The sequence below is a fragment of the Xyrauchen texanus genome, chromosome 25 (genome assembly GCF_025860055.1).
Source record: "Xyrauchen texanus isolate HMW12.3.18 chromosome 25, RBS_HiC_50CHRs, whole genome shotgun sequence".
In the NCBI taxonomy this organism is placed as follows: Eukaryota; Metazoa; Chordata; class Actinopteri; order Cypriniformes; family Catostomidae; genus Xyrauchen; species Xyrauchen texanus.
In genome coordinates, this window is record NC_068300.1 from 5445508 (window position 1) to 5465766 (window position 20259).

General features: G+C 36.1%; 1 protein-coding gene across 1 annotated transcript in view; it reads right to left on the reverse strand.

The window, feature by feature from the left end:
- The window catches only part of LOC127618560 (zinc finger protein 501-like), a 346529-nt gene that overhangs the window by 125714 nt on the left and 200556 nt on the right, over positions 1-20259 (reverse strand). The gene's annotated exons all lie outside the window — the stretch shown is intronic.

Sequence of the window (20259 nt, forward strand, 5' to 3'; positions counted from 1 at the left end):
ACACATTCAACAGACGTCTGGGTGATGTACATGTGGTATCGGTGTCTTTGGGTTTATCTGACTTTCCATCTATTTACTTGATCTTGTTGGACCAGAAGATGATTTTTGCTCACTGTGACTACTTGAACAATTATTTTCCTCATGTTTCCAAAGAGTACTGGCTGCTCTGAAACTTTTCTCACATAAAGAGCAGTGGTAAGGTTTTTCTCCAGTATGAATTCTCTCGTGTCTTTTCAGGTTTTGTGAGAGAGAGAAACTCTTTCCACAGTGTGAGCACTTGTAACGTTTTTCTCCAGTATGAATTTGCTCATGATTTTTCAGGTTTATTGACTGAATGAAACTCTTTTCACAGTGTGAGCACTTGTAAGGTTTTTCTCCAGTATGAATTCTTTGATGTTCTTTTAAGTGGCCTGCTGTAATAAAGGTCTTCTCACAATCAAAACACATATGAACACCCACACCGGTATGAATTATCTGGTGCTCTTTAAAATAGGATGGGTTTGCAAAACTCTTTCCACAAAAAGAACATTTGTAAGGCTTCTCAATTGTGTGAATTTTCAGATGTCGTTTCAGACCTGAATTCAAAACAAATGTTTTACCACACTGATCACATTCAAATGGTCTTTCTCCAGAGTGACAGCGGAGATGATCCTTAAAATTATTTGGATATGCAAAGCTTTTCCCACACTCATGACACGTGTAAGGTCTCTCTCCTGTGTGAATTCTCATGTGTGTATTAAGCTGACTTGTACATGTGAAAATCTTTCCACACAGAGAACAGGTGCAAGTATTTTTGATTGCTCTTCTTTGCGGCTTTATTGGTGAGAAATTATTTTTAGTCTTTAAGCCACTCAAAGAATTTTCTCCAGTTATTAAATCATGATGTTTCTGATACTGATGTTTCTCCTCCACTTCATTCAGTTCTTGACTTTCCTCTTTCACTTCCATCAGATCTGCAATGAACAGTAAATTGACAACAAACAATTCATTAGGGTCAAATTTAAATCATCAAATTGAACCCTAATTTAATGTCAGAACACAACAAATGTCCATTTATTTGTGATATTTAAATCATCATTTCTGAATAATAACTGCTTATCATGATTATGCATTTAATTTAGATTGAATGTGAACTACAGTCACAGAAAGAAAGTCATATATGTTTGGAACAACATAAAGGTTGAGTAAATCAGTTTCCCTTACGACTCAGTCCACTTGACACTGGGTTTATTAACAAATATAAAAATAGTAATATTTTTATCACACAAATATAAGTCCCAAGTTGTCAGGCAGAAAGTGGTGACCACAATGGACGCCCAACTTTTGGCACCTGGACAGGTGCGAGGAGGGCGTGGCACATCAACCACTTAGAGCTATCGGCTGTAATTCTAGCCTTAAAGGCTTTCAGTCAGAAATAGTGAGCTGCCATGTCCTGGTTTGCTCAGTCAACATGACAGTTGTGGCATATATAAACAGCCAAGGCAGAATTCATTCACCGTCACTGTTTTGAATGACGCATCGCTGCCTCCTATGGAGCGAGCATCATCTTTCCCCGAGTGTGACATATATCCCAGGCCGCCTGAATTACAGCACGGGCCTACCGTCATGCTAACTACTGAGGATTTTGGAAATATTCAGCAAAGCAGAAATCGATCTATTTGCCTCAGTGGAGAATGCTCACTGTTCCCTCTGTTATTTGAAGTCCCAAGCCCTGCTGGGAAAGGACTCCGTGGCACACAAATGGATGGCGAAACGCAAATATGCGTTTTCTCCGGTATGCCTGATCCACTCTGTCATATGAAAAGTCGGAGATGACAAGGAAATGGTTCTATTAGTTGCACCGAAATGGCCTAACCAGCCATGGTTTCCAGAAATTATGGAGATGCTGTACAGCTCACCATGGGAAATACCACTGAGGAGTGATCTCCTCTCTCAGGCACAAGGCACAATCTGGCATGAACTGATGCATTCAGTCATGAACACCACTTTACAAGCCAGAGCACCGTACACAAGACACCTATATGCAATAAAATAGAAGGTGTTCACCAATTGGTGTCTCGCACACAGCAAGGACCCAATAAACTCCCCCATACATGAAATTCTAATATATCTTCAAGAGCGATTAGACGCTAAATAACTTATGCCCTTCCCTTTAAGTACGGGCTCCCCATCATTTACACAACTGCCTGCATTCAGGCCATTATAATTCCATAAAGTCACAAGTCACAAGCACTTTATTATAAAAAACTCCCTTCCCGACTGGGTTCATATGGAGTTAATTCATAATATATGACTATAGTTCATATATTCGTTATGAGTGCTCTCCTCCTGGCATCACGAGGATCACTCACTGCAGCATGCTCATGTCGGTCGCCGTCCCATAAGACACCATGTTTCCTTTCTGGGAAGTTATGTCGTGTAGTGCGGCGTGAAGGTATTCTGTTCCCCATATGCGTTAATAAATGCAATGTCAAGTGGACTGAGTCGTAGGGAACGTCTCGTGTTATATACATAACCTCGGTTCCCTGAGACGAAGGGAACGAGACATTGCGAACGCTAGCCGCACTACAAGACTACAAGAGTTCTTGAGGCACAAGAACTGCATTCCATGATCTCAGTCAGAAATTCTGAGGAAATGGTGTCTGTACACCTGTTTTTATTATTTTACTTTTGTACAGCGCTCCTTCTCTTGTAAACAATGATGCACTTCCTGCCTCCTCCACGTGACATGTGACCTTACCAACGAGCTTACGTCATCCCTCTCATGAGCGCGTCACAAAGATGTACGGAAGCAAACATTTGTAGTTAAAAAGTATAGAAGTATTTGTTTGTATCTAAAAATAATCAATCATTTGGGTTCAGAAGAACTTTATATGTCGACTGGAGTCATGTGTATTACTTTGATGCACCCTAAATATGCATGCATGTAAAATGTTGTGTATTATTAATTCATGTAAAATCGTGGATAAGACTAAAATAATAGATTGTTTAAAAAAACATTTTGTCGTCTCCGAAACACCTCCTGAGTTGTATATTTGGATCTGTGATGTTTATTCTGATGAATATTATATCAACGCAGACCAAGTATTTCATTTTAGTCCAGTAAAAGTTCTAGAGGTTAATAAGGCACTTAAATCTTTAGATAGTAAAAAAATATTTTTAAAGTTGGCGACTGATTTATTTTTTTCCATTAACTTATATTTTTAATCTTTCTTTAATCAACAAATTAAATTTCCAATCCGGTTTTAGGAAAAAATATAGTTCAACCACTAAATCACTAAGTGATTTTTATAAGTATTAAATGATCTAATGGTTTCATTAGATAATAATAAACATTGTGTTGCTCTTTTTATTGATTTATCCAAAGCTTTTCATACTGTGGTATGATGAAACAAAGTCCGGGAAAGTGTTTTGGTGCCTCTCTGTTTTGGTACGACATCATGAACTATTGAAGCAGAAGCTTCTTAGTGTAGGATTATCAGTGAATGCTGTTGGATGGTTTGACAATTATCTATTGGCTAGTTGATTTTACGAACGTTCCATGATTGTCAGACGTCACTGGTGGGCGATGGTATTTCTGGTCTAACACTACGTTAGGTTCATCGACGACGCCGGTAACTGTCAGGTAAGACTTGGACCAGATAAACATGACTTTCTACACCAGATCCCTTCAACATCTGCCAAGGATAACGATAAATGATGTACACCAAATAATTCAAGCGTCATCATCAGCTCCCAAGAGCAAGAGGGAAAAAGGGTTTCAAGATATACGTCTCTTCATTCATTGACAATTATGAAGGTAAGTTATGCTATGTCTTTAGCTAGCTGTAGCCCTAACGTTTGCGATGATGCTAGGTGACGTTAGGCTAGAAAGTAACCTTTACAAAATACTTATTAAACGATTAATTTTAGTTGTTGGTCACATGTGGTTTATTATATGTTCATTTTACTATCTGACATTGAATAAATGTATGGGCGTTTCTTCAACAAGGGGCACTTTTAGGCTTGTGAAATTGAATAAAAAAACTTGTTCAAAAGTCACGTAACACCGTCTCATAAGTTTTAATTATTTGTCTAGTTTTAAGGTCTGTAAGAGGACAAACTTAGATTACAAGAGAAGTTATGAGACTGTGTTAGTCTCATAACTAAGAAGTTATGAGTTATTCTGTTTTTAGATAACAGCAGTGAAATGTCATTTCCACCACATCTCAATGCTGTTATTTAAAAACAGAATAACTTATGTCAGTCAAGAATTGTCTAAGATCATTTTTGTAACTAGTTTTATCAGTTTTTCCACAATGTACAATAATTATACATTTGTCAATGAGATAAATTAACTGCCCTAAGGACCAAACGGTGAACAGTACACCTGTCACACTCTGAAATGTAATACTGGTTTGGGCAAGAGCTTATTAGAAAATAAATGACTTGCGTTTTTATATTAAGTAGAGCATGATCTCGTAAATTGTGGATACATTTTTAATGTGTGATGAGAACTTTTTAAATGTTTTTTAAAAATGTGGGTGGTGATGGAAATGACAATGAATTAACGTGAATGTAGAGAAACAGTGGAGATGTTTATTAGAAAAACAATTAAACTCATCACACTCAGTAAACTCAATTCACAAAGCCATTAAACATAACCACAACTGTTTTTAGTGTAGTGCTGAGTTTGATGTATACAACTGATTTGTCTCACAGATGAACGGTTACAGTGCGTGTAAATAACTGACACAACTTATGGCAAGGCAAAAATATAAGCAATAAATGATGCAACAAAATTTAATTTTCATTCATCTAAATGAAATCAATTAATATAAAAGTATAATTTAGAAATAAAAATAATATTATAATCTAAATATAAAAAGTATTGTAATGTATTATAATATAAAAAGTATTACACAAATCTACTCTTGCAATCCATATCAATTGTACTTTGGTCATATTTTTAAAAAATGACATTTTTGGTTACAAAGTACATAAAAGTGCCCATAGTCTAAGAATCACCCATATACTAATGACTTGTGTTGTTCAGTTACATGTATTGACAGTATTTGGTTATCCCCAGTATCAAGTAAAGACAGACAGGGAGAGTCAGCATCCGTGCTACCTGTCATAGATCTTTGAGGAAACATGAGAAACCTCACACCATCAGAGTAGGATGAAAGACAGTTCAGTTGTTTGTCTGATCCAACCAGTTCTGTTCTGGGGCTTCAATTTGGCAATGATGGGTTAAACTGGCAAACAAATGTATAATTACCTAAACAAGTTGAACATCTTAGACAACTATCTAGCTAGCCAAACGTTTGAAGTAAGTAACACTATGATGACACGTGCCTGCCCTATTAGTGTTCTAGTAGACCTACCATTCCTATATGAAACCCCAGAAGCTGGTTGTTGAGACAGTTGCTTTGCTGTTTATATTGTGTTGTGTTTAACTTACTTACTTTCTTACTAACCCTAAAGTAACTTCATTCTCTAACTCATAGTAGCTAACTTGAAAAATAATGCAAAATGCACTTTTGACTTTGAGATATCTGATCAGTTTGTGATCTCTGCTGATTATAACACACTTTTTTGTTTTTTAAAAGATTGTCCTTGAAGACTCCACTCCTGTTCAGCTCTATGAGGTCGAGTGCTCCTGTGTAATCATAATGTTGCATTACTGTATCAGACTGTACAAAACATGTGTTTGTGTGAAAATCAATGTAAATAGTTCTCTTTAAGAAATGCACATGTATGTACATAAACAACAAACCTATACAAGGTACCTTTTGTTATTATGAATTCAGTGTTAGTAGTTATTAGATTACATTACATTTTATTGTCATTTAGCAGAGTACAGGTACAGAGCCAATGAAATGCAGTTGACATCCAACCAGAAGTGCAAAGAAGCATTAAAGTACTGTTGAGTACTGTATTATGTGCAGTTATGTGGACTAGTTATCTACAAACTCATAACTCATACAAATTGTCAAACGTTGCATCACAATGTTACAATTATAGGAGCCATGTTATTGTTGAGTGTAGTATGACAGCTTGTGTCTTTGTATAATAAATGTCTGAATTAACTCATGTATTTGTGTTCCTCCTGGCAGTGTAAAAGACAATAAATGACATGTAAACATTGTCAATATTTCAGACAATTTTCTGAAAGGTATATCACAAGATACAAAAACAAACAGCATAGTAAATTACAAAATATATAAGCAGTATATGGAAGCTCAGAGAGAAAAATACAGTCCTTGGCGCTGGTAAACAAAAATTGTTCCACTCAAAAGACATGGCACAGCTCCTTGAACAAGTTTTCAAGCGTCCTGTGGTTGTTATGATGAAATCTTCTAGCTTAAAATGTCGACTGCATACCCGGGTGTTATCGGTAGGAGTGAAGTTCTCGCGTCTTATCTTGACTAGCCACTGAGCTCGTACCTCAGGCTGATGCGAAAAACAATGAAAACTTCAGAATTATACCTCGAAGAAACGGCACATCGAGGAACACTACAATGTAATTTAGAGTTGCCAATTTGATACTGATATGTAAGACGGTTCTTATTTACTGTTAACATTTTACATACGGTACTCACTGATAGCTTGCCACTCACTCTTCCACAACATCTACATCGGAAATACCGGTAGTAACCTAAACCGGAAGTCCCCTCACCCACCACGCAGATTACTGAACTGAATTCGCGTCACCTGTGCACATAGCGAATAGGGCTGAAATCAATGTATAAATATTGGTGGTATCACTTCCAATACTTTGAATGTAACTAAAGGCGTACCACAGGGATCGGTCCTTGGGGCATTATTATTTATATTAATAATATTGGGATTAATATCACACATTCATAGTTTCATGATATGATAATTAACTCCTCTGCGACAACGCTGGAACAGGCTTTGAGTCATCTTCAGTTTGATTTTAATATAGTTCAGCATACATTGAGGGATTTTAAACTTGTTTTGAATGCAGAGAAATCTAAACTTATGATGTTTTCAAATAGAAAGTCTACACACACAAATTCCTACTCAATTACTACTCTTCAAGGTATGGTGATCAAAATAGTTTCTGAATATATTTATATATATATATATATATTATTATTTTTTTTAAATGGGGGGTTAATTGATGATTCCTTCTATTTTGGGCCTTATGTTCAGCATCTTGTGAAGAAACTAAAGTTGAAATTGGGCTTTTTCTTTAGAGTTAAATTCTGTCTTTCTTCTGAAGAAAGGAGGAGATTGGTAGTTTCTAATTTCATGTCAGTGTTGGATTATTGTGATATTATTTATATGCAGGCACCTAATCGTTGTTTACAGGTGTTGGATTCTGTTTATCATGGCGCATTAAGGTTTATTACTAATTCAAAAGCCTTTAACCATCATTGTTCACTGTACTCTCAGGTTGGATGGGCAACGTTGTCATCACACAGACTTAAGCACTGGTACATATTTATATATAAAATAATTTTGGGTTTGCTTCCTTCATATTTACAGCAGTATATCATTCAAAAGGTGTAAAGCATTATGGTCTTCGTTTACAAGATTATTATCTTTTAAATATTCCCAAAGTCCGTACAAACATGGGTAAAAGGGCATTTAGTTATGCTGCTCCATTTTGGAACCAGTTACAAGATAAATTATGTTTTAATCAAGAAGCGGTGCAGGAAACACTGGAGTACATGCACATTTTTAAAAGACAACGGAGCACTAAAACAAACATAAACAGTGGGGAATATTTTAGTGTGACCTTAGTAATAAAACAAACTTTCTTGTAACAGATTTTGAAACGACGGATGTTTAAAAAAAATTAAGAAACATACCTGAAGGAATAAAATCACAATCTTCATCACTGTGTTCCTCTTCTTCCATCTCCTGCTTCACTTCCATCTTCACTGGTGTCTGCAGCATCTGCTGTTCTCCAGCATTAGAGTCAGAAGTCAGAGACTCTGTGGAGGTTTGATCACCCTGATTACCGTCAGTAGAACAGAGTAAAGTGAGCTGTGAGTCCTGTGTGTCTCTGGATCTCTGTTCAGAGAGTTTGTCCAGCAGTCGCTGTGGTGTGGACTGATCTCTGCCGCTCCACACTGAATCCTGACATTCTGTGGAGGTCCCATCAGTCACACACACTGAAGATTGACAGGAAACCTTTTCCAGCTCCTGACAAACACAACACAATCACATCTGTACCGTTCATCATATCACATCATTTAAAAGCTTACAATCTCAACTTTAAGGATGAAATGAATGTTTAACCTGTAACCTGTCGTCTCTCTCCATCAGTTTTGTCTTCAGTGACGTCACCTCTTTCTCCAGCTCTCTCATGATGAAAATATAAACACAAACATCAAAAGCTCTGTAAAACAAAATAAATGTTTCTGAGATTATATAAATGTGTGCTTTGTGTTTGGTTTAGATTTCCAGAAAGCAGTATCAGATATTAGCATTTAAAAAGCTTTATTCAACATATAATCTGCATTTAAATAATTACAATCAGTTGATGGATTTAAAGAGCTCATATTTCAGAAATTAAACATGATATTCTCAGATCTCATATATGATCTCAGAGCTCTCCTTATTTTTCCTGAAACTCAATATTTTAAAGCGTCCGTCACAAAGTGAGGAAAAACAACAAACACAGAAAAATAAACATCAAAACAAATATAGCATTCACAACTTAAATAAAACACATTGAACATGTACTGAACTGAACACTCAAACTGTGAGTTCTTCTTGTGTTTAATGAAGGTTTGCAAAACAACTTCTGGCGATTTCCCGCCAACTACTGGACTGGAGTGTGGATGAGTTTAGGAAACCTTCCGGGTTTTGTAGTATATATCAGGAACGTACACAGACATTTTGGGGGTCAGGGGCTCAAGTGGGGAAAAAAGGGCACTTCTCATAATTATTTTATATACACATATACATACATATATATATAAATATATTTTAAAACAACTCTGACTTCCTTACCAATTTATTTTAATTCCCTCATACTCTCGCAATTGTTTCATACTCGACAGATTTCTACAAAATAATCAGTTCACACAGAGACGTCTTCTTTAGGTGTTCACTAGGTTTATCACAAGAGCAACAGCAAACTATGCCACAATGTGCACATTTTCTATGCTACTAGTGTCAAGTACATATTTAGAATAAATAACAGTACTAAAGAGAGGGACATAGATTCACAAAAAATGTGTTTATTTTGCAAAAGTGGACTAAAGCACAGTGCTCACCCTTTCAGTCACAGTGCTCGTTCAAAGAGGAAGCGGTGCTTTCCTGAGATAATGATAAAAAAAAACAGACTTTGTCAACTAAAACTTGACTAAAAAAATAAATTAATAGTTTAAGGTTGACTAAATATGATAAAAACCAAAAAGGGACATTTGACACAGGATTAAGACTAAATTAAAAAACAGCTAACAAAATTAACACTAGTATCCAGGTTATTAGGAGTGTATTAATGCAAAGCCGATGTTTATGTGTTTTTAACGTCACTTTTTGATCAGTATGGTACCACATCCTCCTCATTTGAGGCAAGAAAAATCCTGTTTAAGTTAATCATTTTATCCAAAGAATTCAGAAACAATAAACTCATTAGAGGTATCGGTATCGATATCGGTTTCGGCGATACTGGCCTAAAAGTTCTTCGTATCGGATCAAAAAGAAAATAAGTGGTATCGCCCATCCCTAAACATCCTATTCTTACCCTCCTCTGCTAAAATACATTCAGCTGCAACTATAACGTCAGTTAGCACATTAGTTTCACTTTCAGTCTCACTTTCTGTAGCCTACCTCCTGAGACGCCATCCATACTTTCCTCAACCCCTCTAACATCAACACTGTTACTGTTTTCACACGTTCATCGTTATAATAACAACGCTAGCCTGCTCCACATTTCTGCTACCGGCATTTTCATTTGTCAACACACCAGCATCTGTACCCTTGTAGGGTATCCAGGTCAGTTTGGGGAATGTATGACCGATATTACTGATAGTAATCAATGATCAATCATACGATGTGACCCAGACACCCATACATATAAAAACGTCCCAAAAGGGCTTATATAGTCCAGGATTCTGCTTCAAAAATATATAGATAATTAAACACAACGGATTCTAATTAATTAGGAATATATATTTTATGCAGACAGGCTATATTAATTTTAATAACCCCGTAATGGAATTGACCTGTAGGCTACCGCAACCTGTCAGTTCGTCCGCCGAACCACTTTATTTGGTACTTTGATCAATTCTCCAGAGGGGTTATTCCTAGTTATAAGCTTACTCATCAAAAGCACATTAACTTACTTTGATAATATCAGCTCGTAGCTTAAAACTGCACATTAAAGAGGCTTTGTTTTATGACCAACACACACAGACAATTACGCATATAAATGATTTTAATACAAGGCACTATGATATATCACTACACTTGACAGACAACATTTAACATAGAATAAACATAAAATAAACAAAATAAATGCAGTAAGGGAAAGTAAAGAGTTATTAGGGGTCTGGCAAACTTATTACAACAATTAACCCTTTGAAGCCAGCAAGGAAATTACACACTGTGATGCATTTGAATTTCAATGGAATAAACTTGCATAAATAGACCTTTTGTGTGGCTGAGCAAGGCATACATTTTTACGTTCAAAGTTCCACATGGTTTTCCTCATGGTAAGCACGCGGGTGTCACATGCGGGGGAGGGGGGGGGGGCCACGAGGGAACACCACGAGGGTTCTCTGTCAATAGTTCTTTTGTACTATCACAGACCATTTCCGTGATCTTACAGGGGTCCTTTGTCCCAAAATAGCTGAGTCCATGATTATCCTTCATTGATTCCTCCAGACGCTACACCCTCAACTCTGTTATTAGCAACTCCTCTTTAATGAAAGGTGGAACATTAGAGAGTTTTATTCTTTTTGCTGGTTGAATTAATGGTACAACAGTAAACAGCGTATCTTGAATCACAACTCCACTCTGAACAACACTATTGGGTGATTCTCTGAATTGGGTGCCCTTCAAGTCCCCCAAACTTTCTTCAAAGATTTTCAATTGAAGGAAATCACAAAATGCATTTTAACACTGTCAATTAATAGAACCAGGTGCCTTTGCATTATACTGCAATACAATTGCTTTTTAAAAAATTTAATTTAAAGATAATGGGTTTCCTAAGTAGTAGACAACAAGCATGTTTGCATGTCCTCACTGACCATCATTACATTTTCACTGAATATCAAACAAATAAAAAGTGCAATTAATACCAAAATGTTGCTGCTAATATAATAATATGTTGATCTACTTTAACTAAAATATGCATATATATATATATAAAATGCATTAATTATATATTAAATTGCAATATTTATACGAGTCCTCCAGTTTGTCCAAACTATTTACCCCCTATAAAAATAATGGATCAATCCCTGTGGCATCCCATCCAGGAAGTGACATCACACAAGTCTCTTGAAGAACATGCTGCTAAGAAAGGCAAGTGTCAGTATCATTTCTTACCTATATTTCATGTTTTTCACTGTCAGATTAAGATTGTCAGGCTCAACATTTCAACTCTGTTGTATGACTAAATGATAGTAAACAACGGTTTAAGAAGAATTAAATAATAGTTTTGCAAAACATTAAAATTGTATGATGTCCTAAATGCCATGTGGTGCTACTGTCTTAGCTGAGTATGGAGTTACAGCTACTGTTAGCCAAAAACTTCAACCCTGTCACATTCAACCCCGTCACATTTTTTATTATAATAGGGTTGAATCGTTGTGACAGGGTTGAATGTTTGACACTTCTTAGCAGATTACTCAATTGTAGACTTGTTGTATTGTGATGTGAACTGTCAGAAATAATCAATTTTGCTATTTTAGGTTCAATATTTCAGACATCCCAATGGCAAAAACAGCAGCAGACAGGCAAAGACAGTACAGAGCAAGAAGGGATGCAGATGCAGAGAGAAGGGAAAAATACCTCAGGAGTGAGCAGGACACAGAGGCAGGGAAAAAGAAAAAAAATAAGCAATCTGGGTGACAGAGCTAAACGACATAAGCGAAAGATGTGGAGGGACACTAAAAAAAGACAGAAGAAGAGGGAAGCTTTGAGGAACATCGACACCCCTCCACAAAGTCCTGATAATCAAAATGCAGAGCAACCTAGATTTGGGTCCTCAAGGTCAGTTGTAAGGAGTTAATTTAGATTAGATGAAGTGTAAGTTAGTTTGTGTTAGAGAGAGTAAGTATACTGTAAGTGTATATAGGGGTTTGTCCATGTGAGATTTTAAATGTTGGATCCACTTTTGGTAATTATTTATTATAATAAATAATAATTTTTTTTTTGTTTCAGGCAACATTTGGAGGGAAAGAAACAATCCCGAAGAGCAAGATACAAACTGCACAAAGAGATAGCACAACTCCAACATGCACTCAAATAGGAGAGGAAACTTAAAGAAAAGTACAAAAAGAGGCTCCGTGTCGGGCCAAACAGGTTCTTTGGCCTGCTCGTGAGGATGTGCTTTGGTATGTTTTTGATGATGTGCTTGAGCTCATCCCACCTCCTAAGCCAGACATCACGGCACATGGAAATTCAAAAAGATGTTTGGGCCAGGCTTTCTGAATAAAGAATGAATTAATGGACATCTTACAGTCCTGTTTTCACAGTTCAATGTTAAGCACTAAAAACAAGTTTTAATCAAAATGAGATCCCAGCAAGGTAGTTTTCCATAGCCTATGCTGTTTTTATAAGGGATGTTTTGGACCAAATGGAAATATCGATTGATGTTTGTGATTAATTAATGCTTAATGCTTTTGATTTAATGTTAAATACTTACTCAAATGTTTGTTTGTTTTTGCCAACTTTAATAAAATAAAATGTTATTGAATGTGATATCATTCATTTTACAGGTAATGATCATCACTTCAACCCTGTTATCATTTTCAACCCCATTATGCTGAGTTCAACCCTGTTATTTGATAGTTTTTATTAATATTTTCGTGATAAGACAAATTAGGTCAATGTTTGTTTTGCTGTGTGTAGAATTTACAGGACAGTCGGAATAAATATGAAAGCCTGATTAAATCCTAATGTTAATGCATATTTTGTGATAAGATATGAAGACCAATGTTAGATACAGTTTTCATGACCTGATTTGGTAGTCAAATGGTGAGTATTTAAAAATAAAATTCTACATGCGATAAATTATATCAAACAAGGGACATCTCATTGAAAAGCTTCAACAAGAATTTACTTGAAAATCTTTTTAAATCATATTTAAACAGGGTCCAAGTGGTCTGTGACAGGGTTGAACTCCAAAACAACTTTCAGTAAGAAAAAACACTGAATATCCATTAGAATTTCATGCCTGAGGTGGGAAAATGTATTTTCTTAAAGGTTTGACAAATCCACTATCACATGAAATGATCAGAAATATAACTATTTGAGGTATATATAAAAAAAAAAAGTATGACCCAAAAGGCACCCATCTCAGAGAATGACTCTATTCCCTTCTCTAATGCGTCCAAGAAAATAACTACAGTGCTATTCATTCGGGAAGCAGACACAATACTGTAATAACCGACAGCCTTCCCAACAGCCAAAGCACAAGGCAGTACTTTAATCCCTTGCCTGCGTGAAATTTGGTCAAAACTTTGACTAGGCGCCGCCATAGCCATCCGGCCGACGGCGTCCTCTTAATTTATACTTCGCACAATAATTATGTCCTCTACAGAATTATACCAATGCTTTTAAAAAAATCAACACTAAACACTTGTGAAAGAACAGTGTAAGGAAAAAAGCAGGAATGGAAAGCTCACTCTCACCACAACAGCGTTCTCACGCGCTCCTCGCGACACTCATTCCGCACATGCGCACGACGAGAGAGAGAGACTGCCTTAATGTACTTCAGTCACAGTACTTTTATTTTCTTATGTTCATAATGTCCTGATAAACGCTTATTTATTTTATATTGTTATTATAGTTTTATTTTATTTCATTACCTGGCACCTTATTTTAATTATATCTTTATTGTAATTTGTTACTATTTTATTATTATTATTTGTCTTGTTCATTATCTGTTTTGTGTATTAATGCTTTGGCAATATTGTAAGTAAACACAATCATGCCAATAAAGTACTTTTAAATTGAAATTGAATTGAGAGAGAGAGAGAGAGCGAGAGAGAGAGAGAGAGAGAGAGAGAGAGAGATGCACTCCTGAGCTACTGCTATTTTATATATATATATATGTGTGTGTGTGTATATATATTATTATTATTAATTTTTTTTGCTAGTTCAAACAGTATTTTATTGTATTTTATTGCTAGATCATATTGGATTATATTTACACTGATTTGCATCAGTATAGTTTGGATTTAAATAGCATTTTAAGGACTCCACAGACCACACCAGATACAAAGCATCCGCCAACAAAGAAGCTACATGGACAATCTGATGGTATCAATGTGCAGTGAGTACCTTTAAAGTCTGAAATATTGGAAACTTAAGGGAAACAAACAGCTAAGTTTAACACATAAAATGAACAAAGTGAGAGTTCTAGGTCTGCCTGCCTACTCAACAACAACCCAAGATTTTTTTCTGGAGGAGCAAAGAGGAAGGTGTGAAAGCATCCAAGCCAAACAAAGGGCTGAATGGCACACTGAGAGGCCAATAGTCAATAGTCAGAAATTCTGACATCTGGATAGCCTCACACCTATCTAAAATTCAAAGGCCCAAAGCAATCAAGGTGACAATGGATGGATATGCTTCATCAGAAGGGTGCAACACTCTGGCCATCACATATCCTGACGATGTAATAAGCCAGACTGCAAGAAAGAAATTTAAAACTAAATTAATCAGAGAATTCCCAGAAGCTCTCAGAGCAGATTTCATGGAAATAAATGAAAGAAGAGTGAAAACAGACCTGCTCTTTTATACAGAGTACCCAAATGCCTGGCACTCGGCACTCTAAAATAAACAGTAAAAAATAGCATTTTAGCTTAGCATAAAGCTAAATGTTTACATTACAACTGGCACAAGGTTAACTATTTCAGCTGCCCCAAACTTACTTCAAACCCCACAGAGTGCACACAATGACGTCACATTCACCTTTTAAACAGTGTAAAAGCGTTCAAAATAATGTTACACATTATTAGAAAGTGTTTCACCGCTGTTCTAACGTGCCTCGGATTGCATCATTTATATAAATAAATGTTTTCCAACTGAATAAACAAATATTAAATTAAACAAATGACAATAAAATGTAAAGTAATCTCTTCAGTAATCAAATTACTTTTTGAATGTAACTGTATTCTAATTACCAACTGTAACTGTAGTGGAATACAGTTACTTATATGTTGTATTTTAAATACGTAATACGTACTTTGCTGCGTTTCATATTATATTTAATCAAAAAGAGCATATAAGTGTAATCAGGAAGTTTGCGTGAATGTACAAATGAAGAGAAACAGAGATGTCTCCACTAAACTGTTCACTTCAGTGGTAAGATATACATTTTATGTTGGCTTAGTTAAGGTTAATTACATGTTTATTAAATTGTAATGTATGTCAATAGTTTTCTGAGTTAAAACACTGTTTTGAAGTAATATTTGGAAGGATTTGCTTCATATCTGCACATTAATATCAAGGCTCAGTTTTCAGTGAGTTTCCCATGTTATATCAGTTTGTGTGATTCACTCCAGTCCAGTAGATGACAGAAACACGCCGGGAGTTGATTTACAAACCGACATAAAACACGTGAATAAACAAGAGCTGCTGCCAGTTTAAAGGGGTCATGACATGGTTTTTTTTATTGTATTATTATGTTCCCTTAGGTGCAATTATAATATTAATATATTTTTTTTTAAGAAAAACTTTTAAAATCTAGTGATTTATGACCTTTTCCCACCCTGTTTCTCATCCTCTGATTCAAACAGTCTGTTTTGGGGGCGTTTTCCATTTAAGACTTCAGTGTTAACGCCCACTGTTATGATTGGCTAACGTCAGTGCCTATGTATCAATTATTGACGCCCCCAGCCAGAACAATATGCAAGTAAACTAAGTAAAAACACTGTGATTATTCATAATGAATGAAATTGCGCTTTAAAAAGTAGTTTAAAGTTTAAAATAGATTACTTACAGTTTGCGTCGTCGTTGTTCCCAGAATAGTCGACACGGACTTATCTTTGAGCAACAGTTTTCTGGCAAAGCCAGCATCATATTGAGATTTGTTCTCAAAACAGTCATCCTTAAAATGTACAGAACAAACGCTTAAGTGAACACTGCCGTGACTGGATCGTCCGCAAAAATAAACTGCATCCATTTTTCCCTGACGTCTGGATCTTTCGGCAGCTTATTCAGAGGTTTTGTTTGACCACAGCCAGGAACAGCACATCTGTGTGGCATCGTAATTTTCCTGTGCACAAGTAGTCTCTGTCAGAGCTCGCTGTCCATCGACTGAACACTTGTGAGGCGACGGCGATACTGAAATGAGCGTAGTTGTCTTGGCGCTTAAAGCGTAGTTATCTTGTGCTGGAGGCGGTCATATGCAAACGCTGTTACGTCACTTCTAACCGACACGTCACTTCTAACCATGAATCCAGAACGAGCTGTATTTTGAGCTTGATTAAATAAATGATTCGTTTAGAATGGGGAGGACGTCTTAAAATATTAAACTTGCAGGACGTTTTAATGATACAAAGACCTCTTATATACCAAAAGATCAAGGCAAATTTGGTTTCTCATGTCATGACCCCTTTAACATTAAATCAAAAGCATTAAGCATTAATTAATCACAAACATCAATCGATATTTCCATTTGGTCCAAAACATCCCTTATAAAAACAGCATAGGCTATGGAAAACTACCTTGCTGGGATCTCATTTTGATTAAAACTTGTTTTTAGTGCTTAACATTGAACTGTGAAAACAGGACTGTAAGATGTCCATTAATTCATTCTTTATTCAGAAAGCCTGGCCCAAACATCTTTTTGAATTTCCATGTGCCGTGATGTCTGGCTTAGGAGGTGGGATGAGCTCAAGCACATCATCAAAAACATACCAAAGCACATCCTCACGAGCAGGCCAAAGAACCTGTTTGGCCCGACACGGAGCCTCTTTTTGTACTTTTCTTTAAGTTTCCTCTCCTATTTGAGTGCATGTTGGAGTTGTGCTATCTCTTTGTGCAGTTTGTATCTTGCTCTTCGAGTTGTTTCTTTCCCTCCAAATGTTGCCTGAAACAAAAAAAAATTATTATTTATTATAATAAATAATTACCAAAAGTGGAGCCAACATTTAAAATCTCACATGGACAAACCCCTATATACACTTACAGTATACTTACTCTCTCTAACACAAACTAACTTACACTTCATCTAATCTAAATTAACTCCTTACAACTGACCTTGAGGACCCAAATCTAGGTTGCTCTGCATTTTGATTATCAGGACTTTGTGGAGGGGTGTCGATATTCCTCAAAGCTTCCCTCTTCTTCTGTCTTTTTTTAGCATCCCTCCACATGTTTCGCTTATGTCGTTTAGCTCTGTCACCCAGATTGCTTATTTTTTTTCTTTTTCCCTGCCTCTGTGTCCTGCTCACTCCTGAGATATTTTTCCCTTCTCTCTGCATCTGCATCCCTTCTTGCTCTGTACTGTCTTTGCCTGTCTGCTGCTGTTTTTGCCATTGGGATGTCTGAAAATATTGAACCTAAAATAGCAAAATTGATTATTTCTGACAGTTCACATCACAATACAACAAGTCTACAATTGAGTAATCTGCTAAGAATTGTCAAACATTCAACCCTGTCACAACGATTCAACCCTGTTATAATAAAAAATGTGACGGGGTTGAATGTGACAGGGTTGAAGTTTTTGGCTAACAGTAGCTGTAACTCCATACTCAGCTAAGACAGTAGCACCACATGGCATTTAGGACATCATACAATTTTAATGTTTTGCAAAACTATTATTTAATTCTTCTTAAACCGTTGTTTACTATCATTTAGTCATACAACAGAGTTGAAATGTTGAGCCTGACAATCTTAATCTGACAGTGAAAAACATGAAATATAGGTAAGAAATGATACTGACACTTGCCTTTCTTAGCAGCATGTTCTTCAAGAGACTTGTGTGATGTCACTTCCTGGATGGGATGCCACAGGGATTGATCCATTATTTTTATAGGGGGGTAAATAGTTTGGACAAACTGGAGGACTCGTATAAATATTGCAATTTAATATATAATTAATGCATTTTTATATATATATATGCATATTTTAGTTAAAGTAGATCAATATATTATTATATTAGCAGCAACATTTTGGTATTAATTGCACTTTTTATTTGTTTGATATTCAGTGAAAATGTAATGATGGTCAGTGAGGACATGCAAACATGCTTGTTGTCTACTACTTAGGAAACCCATTATCTTTAAATTAAATTTTTTAAAAAGCAATTGTATTGCAGTATAATGCAAAGGCACCTGGTTCTATTAATTGACAGTGTTAAAATGCATTTTGTGATTTCCTTCAATTGAAAATCTTTGAAGAAAGTTTGGGGGACTTGAAGGGCACCCAATTCAGAGAATCACCCAATAGTGTTGTTCAGAGTGGAGTTGTGATTCAAGATACGCTGTTTACTGTTGTACCATTAATTCAACCAGCAAAAGAATAAAACTCTCTAATGTTCCACCTTTCATTAAAGAGGAGTTGCTAATAACAGAGTTGAGGGTGTAGCGTCTGGAGGAATCAATGAAGGATAATCATGGACTCAGCTATTTTGGGACAAAGGACCCCTGTAAGATCACGGAAATGGTCTGTGATAGTACAAAAGAACTATTGACAGAGAACCCTCGTGGCCCCCCCCCCTCCCCCGCATGTGACACCCGCGTGCTTACCATGAGGAAAACCATGTGGAACTTTGAACGTAAAAATGTATGCCTTGCTCAGCCACACAAAAGGTCTATTTATGCAAGTTTATTCCATTGAAATTCAAATGCATCACAGTGTGTAATTTCCTTGCTGGCTTCAAAGGGTTAATTGTTGTAATAAGTTTGCCAGACCCCTAATAACTCTTTACTTTCCCTTACTGCATTTATTTTGTTTATTTTATGTTTATTCTATGTTAAATGTTGTCTGTCAAGTGTAGTGATATATCATAGTGCCTTGTATTAAAATCATTTATATGCGTAATTGTCTGTGTGTGTTGGTCATAAAACAAAGCCTCTTTAATGTGCAATTTTAAGCTACGAGCTGATATTATCAAAGTAAGTTAATGTGCTTTTGATGAGTAAGCTTATAACTAGGAATAACCCCTCTGGAGAATTGATCAAAGTACCAAATAAAGTGGTTCAGCGGACCGAACTGACAGGTTACTGGTAGCCTACGGGTCAATTCCATTACGGGGTTATTAAAATTAATATAGCCTGTCTGCATAAAATATATATTCCTAATTAATTATAATCCGTTGTGTTTAATTATCTATATATTTTTGAAGCAGAATCCTGGACTATATAAGCCCTTTTGGGACGTTTTTATATGTATGGGTGTCTGGGTCACATCGTATGATTGATCATTGATTACTATCAGTAATATCGGTCATACATTCCCCAAACTGACCTGGATACCCTACAAGGGTACAGATGCTGGTGTGTTGACAAATGAAAATGCCGGTAGCAGAAATGTGGAGCAGGCTAGCGTTGTTATTATAATGATGAACGTGTGAAAACAGTAACAGTGTTGATGTTAGAGGGGTTGAGGAAAGTATGGATGGCGTCTCAGGAGGTAGGCTACAGAAAGTGAGACTGAAAGTGAAACTAATGTGCTAACTGACGTTATAGTTGCAGCTGAATGTATTTTAGCAGAGGAGGGTAAGAATAGGATGTTTAGGGATGGGCGATACCACTTATTTTCTTTTTGATCCGATACTGAAGAACTTTTAGGCCAGTATCGCTGAAACCGATATCGATACCGATACCTCTAATGAGTTTATTGTTTCTGAATTCTTTGGATAAAATGATTAACTTAAACAGGATTTTTCTTGCCTCAAATGAGGAGGATGTGGTACCATACTGATCAAAAAGTGACGTTAAAAACACATAAACATCGGCTTTGCATTAATACACTCCTAATAACCTGGATACTAGTGTTAATTTTGTTAGCTGTTTTTTAATTTAGTCTTAATCCTGTGTCAAATGTCCCTTTTTGGTTTTTATCATATTTAGTCAACCTTAAACTATTAATTTATTTTTTTAGTCAAGTTTT